The sequence below is a fragment of the Callospermophilus lateralis genome, unplaced genomic scaffold (genome assembly GCF_048772815.1).
Source record: "Callospermophilus lateralis isolate mCalLat2 unplaced genomic scaffold, mCalLat2.hap1 Scaffold_386, whole genome shotgun sequence".
Taxonomy (NCBI): Eukaryota; Metazoa; Chordata; class Mammalia; order Rodentia; family Sciuridae; genus Callospermophilus; species Callospermophilus lateralis.
The window spans coordinates 485397-503895 of NW_027514285.1; the positions used below are offsets into that span (position 1 = coordinate 485397).

General features: G+C 40.2%; 1 pseudogene; it reads right to left on the reverse strand.

Annotated features, from left to right (window-relative positions):
- Positions 1-5624: 5624 nt before the first annotated feature.
- LOC143389266 (formin-like protein 1 pseudogene) lies at positions 5625-10315 on the reverse strand (annotated as a pseudogene).
- Positions 10316-18499: the final 8184 nt, after the last annotated feature.

Consider the following 18499-nt stretch of genomic DNA (forward strand, 5'->3'; position numbering starts at 1 on the left):
GGGGCAGGGGAGGAAATTTCTGTTGAGACTGTGGCTTAGCTTATGACAGAAAACAAGCAATGTTGTTTTCCCTCTTTGCCAACCAGTGGGAGGCCCGACAATGGGGTCTCCGAGTTGTTCTGATGCAAGGAAAATCTCTAGGATCAAAAGATGGGGAAGGAGTGGCCAGGTGCTTCATTTCTGTGAGGTAGAATCTCACTAATCCAAACAGTCTCACAATCCAAAAATAACCTCCAGGAAGACAAGGCAATTCAACCACAGCATTACAATTCTTAATACACATATATACCACCGTTTTTCATATCATGAGAGCCCTTCCTGTTGGAAGACCCTGATCTCTTTTTCAGCTCTGGGAGATTTTCTTCTAATAGTTCTTTGGTAATATCCCTATTAAATTTTCTATCCTTTTTGTTCTGGGTTTGGAACCTCTTCAGTTAATCATCTTTGTCTCTTTTTCTTTCTTTCTTTCTTTCTTTTAAAAACCTTCTTTCCTTTTATCTCTATATTCTTCATGTCTTCCTCAATAAAGTGGAATTTTAAAATTTCCACTTTTATATTTGTACTGTGTAGGGCTTCTTTTCTGTTCTCTGATTCTTTTATATGTAGAGCATTCTAGTCCTGTTTTAATAATATAGTGTTAGGTGGGGAGGAAGCTTAGTGTTGTGTTGGAACATTTGCACAGCATGCACCAAACCTTGAATTTGAACTCTATCACCACCAAGTAAAGATGAAGAAGGAGGAGGAGGAGGAGGAAGAGGAGGAAGAAGAGGAGGAGGAAGAAGAGGAAGAGGAGGAGGAGGATGAGGAAGAAGAGGAGGAGGAAGAAGACGAAGAGGAGGAGGAGGAGGAGACAACAATGCTACCTCAACTTACCTAAGCAGACTCATTAAAGCATTTAAATTTTTTTTCTTCTATTTTAAAAAAATTATTTTTCCATTAGAGTCAGTTTTCTGTTTGTGCATCTATCATACTGGGGTGGGATTCCTCATTTCCTGGCAGATCTTTCTGTTTCTCTTCTGCCTGAAGAGTTGAGAGTGTGGCAGGCTGACCAGCGTCAATTTCACTAAATTGACCAGGCTTCAATTTAGTGAAAGTAAGCAAGAATCTGAGGTACTGTAAAGCCCAAAAAAGAGGACTCTTTTTTTTGTTGTTGTTCCTGGAAGGCCTCCAGAGGGGCTGGTATTCACTTTGTCCTCATTTCCTCCAGGGATTAACCTAATTTTTAGAAAATAATCTTGAAATAGTTAGCAAGTGCTTGAGTATTTGTTATTCTCCAGGGAAATGAAGAAGATGGTCCATGGGTTCTTGGTGAATGGCCATATGCCAGTCCGTTCCTCACTTGGGCCTTCCCCAGCCCCCTGGGGCTCCACCACCCACTGGGGCTGATGTCCCAGCTGCAGCCCCTCTGCCTGTATTGTGGGCTTCGGAGCTCTGTTTCATCCATTAGTACACCTCCATCTGCTTTGATTTAATTTTAATTTTTTATGATCATGGATGTTTTAAATACATGGAAATTATTAGGACACCCGGGTCCCCTTTGCCCAGATTTAACACATGTTAAACATGTTGCCATCTGAGCTTCAAATTCCATCTACTTTCCTTTGTTTAGGAATTGGTTCACATCTTTCATTTACTGATGAAACTTATTCTGTCTCCTTTTCTGTATGTGCTTGTGATTCAAACAAACGAACAAAACCCTCCATATTAGCAGATTTCAAGAGGGAAGAGAAGCAGATATATATATATATATATATATATATATATATATATATATATATATATATATATATAGTTATTTTGCCATCTTGAACTTGGAGGCTAGCCAGAGTTTTACTGCAATCATCTAAAAGTGATTGTTCTAGGCTGGTACTTGCCAATTCACGGGGTGGAATATAAAGTACAGTTGTCCCCTCTTATCCACAGCTTCCCTTTCTGTGATTGAAGTTATTCACAATCAACCCAGGTGGGAAAATATTGAATGGAAAATTCCAGAAATAAACAATTCAAAAGTTTTAAATTGCATGCTGTCTTGAGTAGAGTGATAAAAATCTTGATCCATCCTGCCTGGGATGTGACTCATTCTTTCGTCCAGTGCCTTCCACTCTGTATACACTATCTGATAGTAATGAATGGTAACTCTAATTCAACTGTCATAATATTGCAGTGCTTGTATTCAAAGAACCCTTCTTTTATTTAGGAATGACTCAAAACACAAGAGTGAGGATGTTGGCAAGTTCTCCACTTACAGAGAGGAAGAAAAAAAAAATCACATACTGACATTGCCAAGATCTATGGTAAGAATGAATATTTTATTTATGAAATTACCAAGAAAGAAAAAAAAATTTTGTTTGTTTTGTAGTCATACCTCCAACTGCAAAGGTAGAGCCCCAGTGTGTAAATATTTAACATATTTTACAATTAAGGGTTTGGTGCGTTACTGCAGAGGATAAGAGGGGATAGGAGTTATCAAGTTCTATAAATATTGAAGTTTTGTCCTTCCTTTAAGTCATTCAATTATATTAAGTCTCTACAATGTGCTTTGTAGCACATTGTAAAAACAATATCTTTGGAAGATACACAAAAGGAGCCAAAAGACAGGGCCTTTGTCAAACAGTTAAGGAAATAAAATTAACAGGCATGTTGATCTTTAAAAATTAGACTTGTAACTTCTGCTTGTATAATGTTTTAAAATTGCTTTCCCAGAGGTTTTTGTTTGATCTCTTAAATAGCTAAGCCAGGGAGACTCAGACCATGTAATTAGTCCCATTTCAGAGGGGAATGAAGCTGGTATTGGGCACAGACATGGGAAAGGCTTTGTCATGAGACAGGACTTAGGCTGGAATTTAATGTGTCTGTCCTGAGGGAGAAGGATAGATGAGTGTTCCTGACTCCTTGTCTTGATCATTGCTTCAAAATGTATATTCTTTATCCGTCTGTGGAAGACTGAAACTAGACCCTTATCTCTCACCCTGTACAAAAATCAATTCAAGATACATCAGAGACCTGAATATAAGACCCCAAACTCTGTAGCTACTAGAAGAAAACAACAGAAAGACTTCAAGACATTGGGACAGCCAATGATTTCCTGGAATGGGATTTAATAGCTCAGGAAACAAAAGCAAGCACAGGCAAATGAGATCCTATCATATTAAAAAGCTTTTGCATAGCAAAGGAAATGATCAACAGAATGAAGAGACAATCCACAGAATGAGAGCAAATATTGACCAACTATGTATCTGGCAGTGAGTTAATATCCAGAATATACAGGGAATTAAAAAAATTAACAATAAAAAACATGTGATACAATTTTTAAAAAATGGGCACATGGGGCTGGGGATGTGGCTTAAGTGATAGCGCACTCCCCGGCATGCGCGGGGCTCTGGGTTCGATCCTCAGCACCATATAAAAATAAAATAAAGATGTTGTGTCCACTGAAAACTAAAAAATAAATATTAAAAAATTCTCTCTCTCTCTCTTAAAAATAACATGATCTGAATAGACACTTTTCAAAAGAACAAATATACATAGCCAACAAATACGTGGGGGAAAAAATGCTCAACTTCATTAACCATCAGGGAAATAGAAATCAAAAATACAATGAGCTACCATCCTCTTGGAATGGCTTCCTTCAAAGTGAAAACGAACAACAATCAGTAATACATCTGATGACAATGTGGGGAAAAAAAGGAACTCTAATACACAGTTGGTAGGAATGAAAATTAGCACAGTCATTGTGGAGAATAGTGTTGCGGTTCCTCAAAAAAACTACCATAGTATCCAGCTTTTCTAGTTCTGGTATATAGCCAAAGAAAAGGAAAATAGTATACCTGCAAGTCCTTGTTTATTACACCATTCACAGTAGCTAAGATAGGGTATCAGCCTGGTGCCCATCATTAGTTGAATGGAAAGGAGATGGAATTCTGTGTTTTGCAGCAAAATGGATAGAAAAGGAGGATATTATGTTGACTGAAATAAAGCAGATGCAGAAAGGCAAGTACTGTGTTTTCTCTCTCATATGTTGAAACTAAATAAAGTTGACCTGAAAGTATAATAGTGATTATTAGAGATTGGGAAGTATGTGTGTGAGTGGGTAGAATAAAGGAGGTTGAGCTTTATCAGAGCATGCTGTGTGCACGTATGGAAATATCACAATGAATGCCATTAATATGCACAATTAATATGTGTTAATAAAAATTTAAAAAGAATGTTCTTTTTAAAAAAATTTTCATTCTAATTCATTGAATATGACAGTAGAATGTATTACAATTCATATTGCACATATACAGCACAATTTTTTCATATCTATGGTTGTATACAAAGTATATTCACACCATTTGTGTCTTCATACATGTACTTAGGGTAATGATGTCCATCTCATTCTACCATCTTTTCTACCCTCATGCCATCCCTTTGCCCTATCTAGAGTTCATCTAATCCTCCCATGCACTCCCCTTCCCAATTCCACTATGAATCAGCCTCCTTATTCCAGAGAAAACATTTGGCATTTGGTTTTGGGGGAATATCTTACTTCATTTAGCATTATATTCTCCAACTCCATCCATTTACCTGCAAATGCCATGATATTATTCTCTTTTATCACCGAGCAATATTCCATTGTGTGTATATACCACAGTTTCTTCATCCATTTATCTACTGAAGGGCATTTAGTTTGGTTCCATAGTTTAGCTAAAATTGTGAAATATGCTGCAATAAGCATTGATTTGGCTGTGACCCTGTAGCATGCTGTTTTTAAGTCCTTTGGGTATAGACTGAGGAGTGGGATAGCTGGGTCAAATGGTGGTTCCATTCCCAGTTTTCTCAGGACTCTCTGTACTGCTTTTCATATTGTCTGCACCATTTTGCAGTCCTAGCAGCAATGTATGAGTGTACCTTTTCCCCACATCCTCGCCAACACTTATTTTTGTTTATATTCTTAATAGCTGCCATTTTGACTTGAGTGAGATGAAATCTTAGAGTAGTTTTGATTTGCATTTCTCTAATTACTAGAGATGTTGAACATTTTTTCATATATTTGTTGATTGAAAAAATGTCATTTTTTTTAACATGGAAAGAGACTAAAATGAATGATTTTTCAAGAGGAAGTGGAATTTTTATAGGGTTCTTAATGGAAAATTATTTGCACTAAAAATAAAATTTTCTTTCTCAATTAAATTTTTATTAAAAATAATAAGTAAAAGTCATATTTTCATGCCCACTGCCCTTCTACCACACATGCTCCAAATTATCACACTGAAAGTTGACTAGATATTTATGGACTAAAAACACTGTATAATAACTAGGAAATGGAATTCTAGAATTTAAGGTGTTTCGTTTTTTCAAATATCTTTATTAATTTTGTATAAAAATAAGGCCCAAAGAGAGTCCTTGGGGCTGGAGGTCCATGGGGGAGGGCAAGGTGCACTTTATAAGTTACGGGCCAGGCTCCTGCTCAGGCTAAGCATGGCTATTTGGTGGTGGTGGTGGGGTGCTGCAAGCAGCATTTGGAGGTGAAACCCAGACTCTGCCCTCTGCTGCAGGAGGAGGCTGATGGGAGGAGGAGGAGCTGCCCAGAGTACCATCTTCCTTGAGTCCCACCCCCTACAGAATCCACCTGTAGAAATAGGCTACAGCGAGAGGTCTGAGATGACCTGCAGCGGGGTGTCCTGGAAGGTGCCAGTGTCTATTTCTGTACGGATGTAGGGCTGGTCCCACAGATCTGTGATCATGTCTACAGTGACCTCATCATGGTCACTCACATAGATGAGTGATTCTTTCCATTGCTTCTGTTTCAGCTCAGAGATGAGGTCTATCTGTTGTTACCAGGCCTTGGGTGGAGACTTGGGTACAGGGACTCCCCCTGCCCAAGGTATCCACATGTCCTGCTGAGCAGCTGCTTCTTTCTTCCATGGTTCCACCTCTTGCTTAGCTTTCTTGTAGGCCTTGATGAAACAGCTAAAGAGGAAAAAGAACATGGCGGGTGGAGGATGTGGTCTTAGGGTTTTCTGGGAAGTACTCCATCACAGACTCACAGACCTCCTGAGCAGTCTTGTTGTCTGCCAGCAACTTGTCCACGGTGGAAGAGTTCGCCCCCAGGAGCAACTTGAGCACCAGCTGGTCATCCTGCCATACAAACTCCTGATGGGTCAACTCCAGGCCTGACTGCAGGAAGCACATATCCTTGTGCCCCCCCACCCCCCAAGCTTTCCAAGGACACTGAGCCTTTCTTATTCAGAAAGTTCAAGTCACTGTGGACGCCTGTGAGCTCTGGATACTTCTCAGCAATGACCTTCACCGGGTAGTTCAGCAGAGTCTGCTTGAGGTCAGTGAACTTCATCTGCAGCAGCACATCCAGACGCTGGAGTCAGACATCGTAAGCTGCCTCATGCTTACTTCAGTTCGTGTAGTTGCCCAAGGCCAGGATGACATCCAGGATCTGGCAGAGTTTTTTGGAGACTTGATGGACATTGAGGCTGCAATGATGGCATTCAATTGTGGCATGAGCAGCTGGGACGCATCCGGGAGGTGACACAGGAAGGTGAGTGTGGCCATGCTCTCTGGTAGGAGAGCATGCGGTTGAAGTGCAGCATGAAGCGGTCTTCTTTTTTTTTTTTTTTTTTTTTTTTTAAAGAGAGAGTGAGAGAGGGAGAGACACAGAGAGAGAATTTTCAATATTTATTCTTCAGCTTTCGGCGGACACAACATCTTTGTTTGTATGTGGTGCTGAGGATCGAACCCGGGCCACACGCATGCCAGGCGAGCGCGCTACCGCTTGAGCCACATCCCCAGCCCCTGAAGCAGTCTTCTTTAGACAACTTCTCCATGGGATGATGCTCTGGCTCAAAGCAGGCAACAAGGCTGTCTGTGCTCATATTCTGTGGGCAGGAAGCAGGTCAAAAGCTCCAAGTCCAGGCTGAGAGCCTGCAGGTCCTAAGTTTCAGTGACCTGGCAGGTGTGGTCCCAGGCTGCCCTTGCACAGAGTGATAGCCAGGTTTTTGGTCCTGTTGGCTTCAATGAGTGTTGCTTTACTGGGTGCTTTGTGGGCTGCCATGCCCTTGAGAGCACTGAGGTCCAGCCTGGGGCCTTGGGACTTGGTCTTGAACTGTCCCCTGAAGTCACTCGTGTTCAGCTCCTGAAACACTTTCTCATGGTTGAGCTCTGTGAATGTGGTGCCTGTAATCTGGCTGGGTTTCAGGGCCACCCAGTTCAAGAATGGCATCTGGAACTTGGTCTGGATGGGTCTCTTGGCCTCCTAGTCTGGTCTTTGGTCTGGGCATTCCAAGGACATCAGAGGATCAGGATATAGTGGGGGTGGGGATGGAGGTGTAGGTCTCCTAGCAATGAGGACATGACCAGGGGCTCTGACTTTGGGAATTTTCGAAATTTCTCTTTTATTAAAGTATCTTTAGTAAATAAGACAGGTCTTTTTTAACTGATTTAAAAAGGATTTTTAAAAGCAATACATTCCTATTGCAAAAGCTACAGATAATATGAAATAGTAAAAAAGGAAGTAATGATCATCTCCCATGAAGGACTTCTATTTCCAGTAATGGTTCATGAAATCATTTGGATCAATTCTCTATCTGTGGACATCTACAAAAGGAAGACAAATGTGGAAACCATTGGAAAACCAACAAGGTAGTGAAAAATTACTGGCCAAGATCCAGGCATAAAACAGAAATCCCAGAGGTAAGATTGTCATGTGGGGCTGTTTCTCTCTTAGGGGGTATTGCTGGTTCTTGGCATTGCTGGGAGATGAGGAGTAAAGAACTTTTAACAGCGTTTCTGGTTAGAGAAACAAAAAATTGGAGTGTAGGGTTTGTTAAGGTAAAAGTATTCATTAATTGGGTTGAGAACACCAATCGCTGCCTTCTAGGAGAAAAGATGAGCCAAAAATAATTCTGTCCTCAGTCTCAAGTCATCTGAATGGCCCAATCATGACAGAAAGGATTTGAAAAGCATGATTAATAAAGATGACCTACTTGACATATATAGGAAATTGCATCTAACAACTGCTGATTGCACATCTATTTTAAGTTCACCTGGAACATTCACAAACTAAAAAGGAAATTTAAAACATAGGAACACATTTTTAAACTTACAGTGTGAACTTTTTTTGATGTCAGTTATGGACTTTGTGGTGTATTTTTTTAAGAAATAAAGGTACAGAATACAGGCAGGGGTAATGTAAAATGAGTCTTCAAGCTGCAGAGAGTCTCTTGCTAGTTAAAAGAAAAAATATTTTGTTGTTTGCGTGGCATAGTGTGAGGACGTTTTAGGTCACTGCATTTGCTAAAGAATTTGATCACTTGCTGTTCATTTCTCGTTCATTTAGCTCTTTTGGCTTATCTCTCCCAGGAGAGAAGAGAGATATCCTCTGGCCTTCTCTAAGAATCTTGAGTCCTATCCTAGCCAGAAGTTGGTTGGGATTGGAGGATGGTAGGAGAAAGGGGCTTGGGTTAAGGACACATCCCTCTTAATTTTGGAATTGTTGACTGAGTTTTGATTGCACCTAAGTATGGAAGGTCCTCAGCTTACATTAATTTGACTTAATTTTTTTAAACTTTATGATGGTGCAAAACTGATACACCTTTAGGATAAACATACTTCAGATTTTGAATTTTGATCTTTTTGGGGGGCTAGAGAAATGCAGAAAAACATTCTCTCACAGTGTTGGCATCTGCAGTGAGCTAAAGATTCCAATCAGCCGTGCAATAACTAGAATAAATGACGGATACCCTACAGTGTACTGTGTTGCTAAGAGAGGAGGGTCAGCTAGGGGGTTAAGATGCATTCTTGACCTATGATATTTTCAACTTACAATAAGTGTATTAGGTTGTGGCCTCACTGTAAGTACAGATGCATTTGTAGTAGGCACAGAGAAGAAGGTAACCATGATTTTTGGAATTAATTATTTAAAATCAATTCCTTTATTGGAGTAATATATGCATGTCATTCAAATATTAAAATGTTTAGAGGGCTTATAAATGAAAAAAAATAATTGTACCCTGTTCCATCTTTTGTGCTATGAAGTTCCTTTTCCTAGAGGCATTAACTTAGAACTTTTAAAGCTTTTTCTATAAATAATATGCTTATATTGAAGTATATAATATATTTTAAAAATGCGGATCTTGTATTTTGATGTTGGGCTATGATGGTGCAGATTCATCTCATCCACATTGTCACCCACATTCTTACCTTTGCTTTCTTATTCCCCTAATTTTAATATCCTCTCTTTTCTCCTCTATTCTTTTTTTTAAATTTTTTTAAGAGAGAGGGAAAGAGAGAGAGAATTTTAATATTTATTTTTTAGTTTTCAGCGAACACAACATCTTTGTTTGTATGTGGTGCTAAGGATCAAACCCGGGCCGCACGCATGCCAGGCGAGCACGCTATCGCTTGAGCCACATCCCCAGGCCTCTCCTCTATTCTTTACACTCATATTTGCATATTTGTTTATTGTTCCACCAATAATAGCATCTTGCAACTCTTCTCTGATTAAGATATTCTTAAGGACATCACTTTGGGACATAATATCCCAACCATTTTATGTTGGAGCATGAATTTATTTACATTTACATTTGATCACTGATTTGTCTTTATTGAAAATCATGTTTCCTTAGAAATTTGAAGATATTTCATAATTATTTTCTGACTTCTCATGGTGTTGATAAGCAATTTACTTTCAATCTGCTTCTCATTCTTGGTAGAGAAACTATTTTCTTTCTTTGAGGATTTTAAATGTTTACTTTAAGTCTTTTAAAATCATAAAGTAGGAAGGCGTGGCTATAAAAGTCCAGGACATTTTTCAGTCTTGAATATCATGCCACTCACCTCTGAAAAATATACTCCCACTATTTCTTTCATAATCTCAGTTCCTCTGCTTTATTTTTCAAAAATCTAATTAACAGGATGTCAAACTTCTTAGATTTATCCAACAGGTCTAATCTTTTGTATTTTTCATCTCTTATTGTTTCAGTCTTAATTTTCTTAATAATTTGTTGGACTTTATTTCAAAATTTTCTTTGGAAGTTTTAATCTTGGTTCTTATTTTTAAAGCTTATTGTTAATAAACCTTTGTTAACATATAAATATCCATATAAAAGAAAGAGTTGAGTGGAATTTATTTTTTTTATTTAATCAATTTATTTATTTGTTCTAATTTGTTATACATGACTGCCAAATGCATTTCAGTTTATAGTAAACAAATGGAGCATAATTTTTCATGTCTCTGATTGTACATAGAGTCACATCATTCTTGTCTTTATACATGTCCTTAGGGTAATGATATCCATTGCATCATTCTTCCTACCTCCATGCCCCCTTCCCTCCCCTCTCTCCCCTTTGCCCTATCCAAAGTTATTCCATTTCTCCCATGCTTCCCCCACCCCACACCTCTATTATGGATCAGAATCCATCTTTCAGAGAAAACATTCAGCCTTTTTTTGGGGGGGGGTGTGGATTGGCTTATTCACTTAGCATTATATTCTCCAACTCCATCCATTTACCTGAAAATGCCATGATTTTATTCTCTTTTAATGTTGAGTAATATTCCATTGTGTATATATACCACAATTTCTTTATCCATTCATCTATGGAAGGACATCTAGGTTGGTTCCACGATTTAGCTATTGTGAATTGTACTGCAATAAACACTGATGTGGCTGTGTCCCTGCAGTATGCTGTTTTTAAGTCCTTTGGGTATAGACCAAGGAGTTGGGCAGCTGGGTCAAATGGTGGTTGCATTCCAAGTTTTCTAATGGATCTCCATTCTGCTTTCCATATTGGTTACACCATTTTGCAGTCCCACCAACAGTATATGAGTGTGCCTTTTTCCCTACATCTTGGCCAACATTTACTGTTGCTTGTATTCTTAATAATTGCCACTCTGACTGGAGTGAGAGGAAATCTTAGAGTAGTTTTGATTTGCATTTCTCTAATTGCTAGAGATGTTGAACATTTTTTAATATATTTGATCAATTGTATATCTTCTCCTGAGAAGTGTTTATTCAGTTCCTTGGCCCTCTTATTGATTGTATTATTTGTTTTCTTGGTGTTAAGATTTTTTGAGTTCTTTATGTATCCTAGAGATTAGTGCTCTGATGTTTTGTGGTAAAAATGTGCTGCCATTCTGTAGGCTTTCTATTCACTTCACTTATTTTTTCTTTTGCTGAGAAGAAGCTTTTAAATTTGAATCCATCCCATTTATTGATTCTTGATTTTAATTCTTGAGATATAGGAGTCTTATTAAGGAAGTCAGAGCCTAATCCAAAATGATGTAGATTTGGGCATACGTATTCTTCAATTAGGTGTAGGGTCTCTGATCTAATTCATAGGCCCTTGATCCACTTTGAGTTGAGTTTTGTGCATGATGAGAGACAGATAATAGTTTCATTGTGCTGCATGTGGATTTCCAGGTTTCCCAGCACCATTTGTTGATGATGCTATCTTTTCTCCAATATACGTTTTTGGCACCTTTGTCTAATATAAGGTAACTGTAATTATGTGAGTTTGTCTCTATGTCCTCTATTCTATATCATTGGTCTCCAAGTCTATTTTAGTGCCAATACCATGCTGGTTTTGTTACTATAGCTCTGCAGTATAGTTTCAGGTCTGGTATAGTGATGCCGCCTGCTTCACTCTTCCTGCTAAGGATTGCTTTAGCTATTCTGTGCCGCAGTCTCTGGTTGGGCACAAATCACGAGTCTCCACACAGCTTGTAGATTCAAACAGCAATTCTTTATTCCCGAACACACACTGGCCGTCTACAAACACGTTCTGGGGAAATCCATGTTCTCTGCCCAAATCCAACACTCTGCCCAAATCCACTACTACTGGGCTTCTGTCTCCCAAAATATACTGTCTGATCCTAAGAACTCAAGAGGAACTCAGCAGCAGGATACGCCCTATTCTAAAGGGGGAACACCCTAATCTCCTATTATGCTAAACTGCCCTATTCTAAAGGGGGAACACCCTAATCTCCTATTATGCTAAACCGCCCTGGTCCTTGAGCAAGGTCACCTTTCAGAAGTCCTTCCACTAGACAGCATGGGAGTAAGCTGGCAAGGAGATTGTCATACCTACTTGGCTGATGGCTCCCAGCAATTCTGGGTCTCTTATTTTTCCAGATGAATTTCGTGACTGTTTTTTTCTATTTCTATGAGGAATGTCATTATGATTTTGATAGGAATTGCATTAAATCTGTATAGTGCTTTTGGTAGTATAATCACTTAGACGATATTAATTCTGCCTATCCAAGAACAAGGAAGATCCTCCCATCTTATAAGGTCTTCTTTAATTTCTTTCTTTAGTATTCTGCAGTTTTCATTGTGCAGGTCTTTCACTTCTTTTGTTGATTCCTTAGTATTTTTTTTTGAGGCTATTGTAAATGGGGTAGTTTCCCTCGTTTCTCTTTCAGAGGATTTGTCACTGATATTCAGAAATGCATTTGATTTATGGGTGTGGAATTTATATCCTGCTACTTTGCTGAATTTATTTATTTGTTCTAGAAGTGGATTTTTTTTTTTTGCGTCTTCTATGTATAGAATCATATCATTGGCAAAGAGTGCTAATTTGAGTTCTTCTTTTCCTATCCATATCCCTTTACTTTCTTTCATCTGATTGTACTTGCTAGTGTTTCAAGAACTATATTGAATAGACGTAGTGAAAGAGGGCATCCCTGTCTTGTTTCAGTTTTTAGAAGGAATGTTTTCAATTTTTCTCCATTTAGAATGATGTTGGCCGGGGCTTAGCATAGGTAGCTTTCACAATGTTGAGATATATTCCTGTTATTCCTAGTTTTTCTAGTGTTTTGAGCATGAAGGGTGCTGTATTTTCTCGAATGCTTTTTCTGCATCTATTGAGATGATTATCTGATTCTTATGTTTAAGTCTATCGATGTGATGAATTACATTTATTGATTTCCATATGTTGAACCAAACTTGCATCCCTGGGATGAATCCCATTTGATTACGGTGCACTATCTTTTTGATATGTTTTTGTATTTGATTTGCCAGAATTTTATTGAGAATTATTGCATCTATGTTCATTAGAGGTATTGGTCTGAAGTTTTCTTTCTTTAATGTGTATTTGCCTGGTTTTGGAATCAGGATGATATTGGCCTCATAGAATGAGTTTGGAAGTGATCCCTCTTCTTCTATTTCATGAAATAATTTGAGGAGTATTGGTATTTTGGATGTGAGGTGTCCAGCATAAGTTTTTATTAATGCCAGAATATTCAGAGGTCAGAGAAGTAGATTATGAGAGTTAAAACCCAATGAATTCATCCTAGTTTGAGTGAACTGACTGGTTAGTAATAGTAGGTGGTGGGACATGTTTGGAGGAGGTGAGTCACTGGGAGTTGGTCCTGGAGGTGTTCCTCCTGTGGCCCTTTCCTGTCTCAGTTTTCTGACCCCCATCTGTTGATACATTTCCTCCACTGGGCCCTCCCCACATGATGTACTGCTGCACTGAGGACCCAGAGCAAGGGAACCAGTTACCTATGACCTCTGAAAATGTAAGGCCCAAATGTACTTTCCCTTCTCTAATTTGTTCTTGTCATATACTTTGGTCACACTGACAGATAAAATGACTAAAGCAAGGGGATAGGTCCTTTGGTTTTCTATCCCCATTTTTCCTTCCACACTAGTGGCTCTCATGTGTTCCTCTGTTGCTACTGCAGCCAAGGTTCTCAGAACCCAGGCTTTTGACAGTTGCACTTCTCAGTTACTGGATTCAGTACCTGAAGGAGTTCTGGTGGCCTGTGTCTGCCTCAGGAGTTGGCAGCATCTCTTTCCCGCAGGAAGTAAATAGAGACAGGTGTGACAGAGTCTACAAGGTACGTGAGTATATGTGAGAGAGAGAAGAGGAGACTGAGAGAGAGAAAGAGAGAGAGGGAGAGAGAGATATCTCAAGGGAAAACTAATGTGTGTTTTCTCTTCCCCAATAACTTGCTGGAGCAACACAGGAAATGCTGGACCAAAGATGCATCAGATGATGTCAGGATGGGCATTTAAATAGTTGTATTCTTTCTTTTTTATTTTTAAATTTTATTTATTGGTTATTCAAAACATTACAAAGATTGCAGAATCACATCGGTTACACATCCACATTTTTACATAATGACATAATAGTAACTTGTATTCTGCTACCTTTCCTATCCTCTACTATCCCCCCTCCCCTCCCCTCCCATCTTCTCTCTCTTCCCCATCTACTGTAATTCATTTCTCTCCTTATTTTTCTCCCATTCCCCTCACAATAGTTGTATTCTTTCTAGAAAATAATTTAATATCAATTATCATGATTTTAAAATATTTGTAATCTTTGATCCAAACTCAATGATCCAAATTATAGTTCTATGTAAAGAAAGGCAAAAATGGGTGGATAAGAGTGTTTACTATCATTAATAAGATCATTGTTAATGGTCTTAATTATCTAAGGTTCATGGATCACCTATGTTGATGATTGTTAACAGGTGATCACCAAAGACAGTTAATGAGAAAGTGTTGAAGGATCACAGAATAGCCATATATGTGTTTCCTGTAGGTTGTGCCACAAAATTTAATAATCTCAGTTTCTTTGATGTGACATCCACATATGTGCACACATGTACAATCCATACATGTATGTAGATAAGAGGAAAAGAAGACTATAAAAGGAATGCATCAAACTCTTTCCCTGAGGATTGTCATTCCCCTTGGATGGTGGGATATGGGTATTTCTTTACATCTTTGACTTTCCTGTATCTTTCAAATGTATACAACTATCTTTTATGGCAGGCAGTTCTTCCCACTGTAGTGATAAGACAAAGCATGAGAGGTATCCAGTGGAGATGCTCAGTGCAGAGGGTCAATATTCAATAAAACAAGTTTTTAAAGAGAAAGAACTGCCTCTTGTGCCCTTGACTGGAGAGTGCAAATACAGGATGCACTTCTGCCTCAGTGGGATAGCTGGGAATGGATAAAGGAAAAGTACATGAGTCTCTTCCCCATATTACTTATTAATATTTTTCTTTTGAAATTTCCAGTGTCCAGGAGACTGGACATTTGAACCCTCGTCCTCCAGCACCAACTGTCCTGCTATGGAGCACAGCATTTCAGAATCCAAATCCAACCAGAGCCTCTCTGTAGTCCCTTTCCCCTCAGAGGACAGGCCTGACTGTGAGGCTGTCATACCCTGTGAAGACTTGACCTCTGAGGATCCTTCCTCCCTCCCTCCTGTCCAAGGGGCATGTGGGACCAGCACTGTAAGGGAACCCATGGGGAGAAGAAATGGAATTCAGGAGAAGCCAGAGGAGCTTGTTGAAGAAGACATGGATGAGCTCTTGAATGCCTACCTGTGCAGCCTCCACGAAGACTCAGTAGCTCAATGGGCTCAAAGTGACATGATGATGACGAGAGTATGAACAATTGGGAACAGGACACAATAACCCAGATTGTATGGGAAATGTATTATTTCTTGAAAACTATTAAGGTATCTCTGGACAGGCCAAAGAATGTCAAAGAAGATGACAACACTGTGCTCCCAGATTCTCCTCAGGAGGAGGATGTAGATGACTCTCTGCTCCCTGGTTCTCCTCAGGAGGAGGAGGATGTCCAGCCGTCCAGCAGTGTCTCTTCCCATGTGGATCAGGTCAGTCCTGAAGAACACAAGGCTTGTCAGGACTTGCCCAAGTGTCAACCAGCAGAAAATGGAGACACCAAGCAGTGTCCTGGGCTGGAGGAGGAAGAAATTGTTGTGGTGAGCACAGAGCTGCCCCCCTGCAGAGGAAGGGACAGGCCCAGTGGGGGTGCCAGTTGGGACAGCATGGAGTCCTTGTACCTGCTGTGAAGCAGAGGAGGACCCCAGTGTCTGGGCAGATGAGCAATGGGAGAAGGTCCTCAGCCAGGAAAGGGGTCAGGGAAGAGGTGCTGGGGAAATGCCAGGGAGCACTGAGAGAGGGAAGGGAGGACAGAGAGAAGCACTGTGCAGACCAGTGTGTGTGCCTGTGTGTGGCTTTAATGTGAGTGAGTCTGACACTTTGCATTGACAGTTGGCTTATTTAGGTAAAAAAGTAAATTGGAAATCCATAAATGAGTAATATTGGCCCCATTGCTGGTGACCCTGAATGTCTCTAAATCCTCCTCTTTGTCTTGGCAGATGGAAAGCCAGGAGCCTGGCACTGCAAAGAGCTCCCCAGTCTCAGCATTGCTGTCAGAGGAGGGGGACCTGCCTTCAGATAAAGAAGGCACTTCCTGCATGAATTTCCGGGGCTTTTTCCATTGGCTCAGGAAGCGATTGGTGTCCTCCCTGCCAGGGAGAAAGCGCCGCCGTGAGAAGGCCAAGAAGGTCTCATCCTGCTGGTGCTAAAGAGAAGACATTTGGTTGGAGGCCACAGACTTCAACCTCAAGGATCCCTCTAGTTAGGAACCCTAAGCACCCAGAATTTTAATTGATTCCCCAGCCCGTGTTGTAGAGTTAGCATGGTTTTGTGTTTTCCTAATAAAGATCTTGTTTTCCATGTCTTCCTCCTCTTCCATCATAACATCTGGGCCCAGGTTGAAAGTAGGTAGGTTGACCAGAAGACTGAGGTTGACCCTGAGGACAGCACAGGGAGTATCCTGCCTCCTAAACAGGTGTTCTTTTCTCTCTCCCTAGGCCCCTTCTTACTGTATCCCCCCTATTTATTTCTTATTTAGTGTATTTCAATATCTTTTATCATTAACTCCTATCTGCAGTGTCAGAGGCAGCAGGACCCTGTGACTCCCATGTGGCAGGATGGTTTGGGGGGAACTTCTGAATCTGGAGTGAGTGGCAGAGGGCAGTGAGTCACTGGGAAGGCCATGTCAGTCAGTAGTGTTAGACAGTCAGAGAGCTGTTCTGATGACCCTGGGGACCAGGTGGTTCTATCATGTTATTCTAAAATGTCCTGGCATGGTGGCTGGTTCTAGCAAATCTATTGGCATAAGGGGCAACATGGAGTGGGGGGAGGGTGGGGGCTGGGAATGCCACTTAACCACACTAAGCCTGGTGTCTTCATTCATAAGTTGAGGGAGATGTTCTTACAGACCTCACAGGGTTGTTCCAGAATAAATGAGATAAAGCAAGCCCTGATAAGTACTGTGGCTGCTGGTGGTGGCCATGTTCCTGAGGATCTTCTCAACACACTTCATTCAAGGGATATCTAAGAGAGCCACTTGGAGTCAACTCTCATGGAGCTATTTCCAGCACTGAAGCTATTTTACCAAATCTTAAAGTGCTCACCAGCTCTTGATTTAAGAAGTCCTCTCAAGCCAGTGCACTGTGCTCTCTGAAATTCCTTTGCAAGTGTCATTAAAATTATTCCTCCAGCTTAACTTCTTTGGGATGGCTGGACTTATCCATACAACTTGCTGACTCTTCCTGTTAACCAATTCACCTCCCAGGACTATTATCATCCTCCTCACTCATCCACAGGTTCTCTCAAAGGCATCTCTCCTCCTTTAACTACCACCCTGTGTGACTTTCATCGTTCACATTTTGAGAAGCCTGTGAGAGTTTAGTCTTAGAGTCTTTCTTTCCTCAGGTTCAACCTCTTTATTTCCCTCCTCCCTTCCACAGACATTGGGCACATAGAAAACTCACTAGCTTAACATACCAAAAAAGGTATCTGGATCTTTGTGGTCAAGGGGCTATTTGTTGAGGACTTTAAGCCAGGAAACATATGGCCATAAAGGCCTGTGGGTGAGAGTAGTCTGTAGCAGTGATACAAAGAGACAGTTGAATGTGGAAGTTTTCATAAAGTATCACAGAACGTCCATTTACATGGTATTTCCTCCTGTTTTTTAATTGTTAAAATACATATAAAGTAATACTAGTTTAACTGCTCTTATGCATACAACTCAGATGTTTTGAGTATATTCTACCTCCATATGTTTTATCCCCCAAATAAAGCAATATATTAATATGAAATAGCATTAAAACATGCATAAGGTAAACATGCAGTTGAGAATAGTGCTCATGAGGGAAGTAGGTGCAAACAGAACAGCCAAGGGGGAGATGAGGGGCCTAAGTCTTATCTATAATGTATTCTTTTGGGGGGATTCAGGAATTGAACTCAGGGACATTCAACCACTGAGTCAGTTCCCCAGCCCTATTTTGTTTTTTATTTAGAGACAGATTCTCATTTAGGTGATTAGCACCTTGCTTTGGGGAGGCTATCTTTGAACTTGTGGTCCTCCTGCCTCAGCCTCTGGAGCTGCTGGGATTATAGGCATGAATCCCCAGCCCAGCTATCATATATTTTTACTAGTAATTAATGAATCAAATATGGTAAAATGTCAAGGCCTGACAAACTTAGTTGTAATATATGGTGGTTGTTTTATCCTTTATCCTACTTTAATGTATTTGTCTTTGACCTTTTCATCTTGGCCTCAGTGCACACTTCCAGACAAGTTGCAAGCATACTGAAGGGCATCCATATGTCCCTTAGCCCACTGCTCCAAGGGTGACATCCTACACAGGTACCACAGTGAGCAGACTGCGG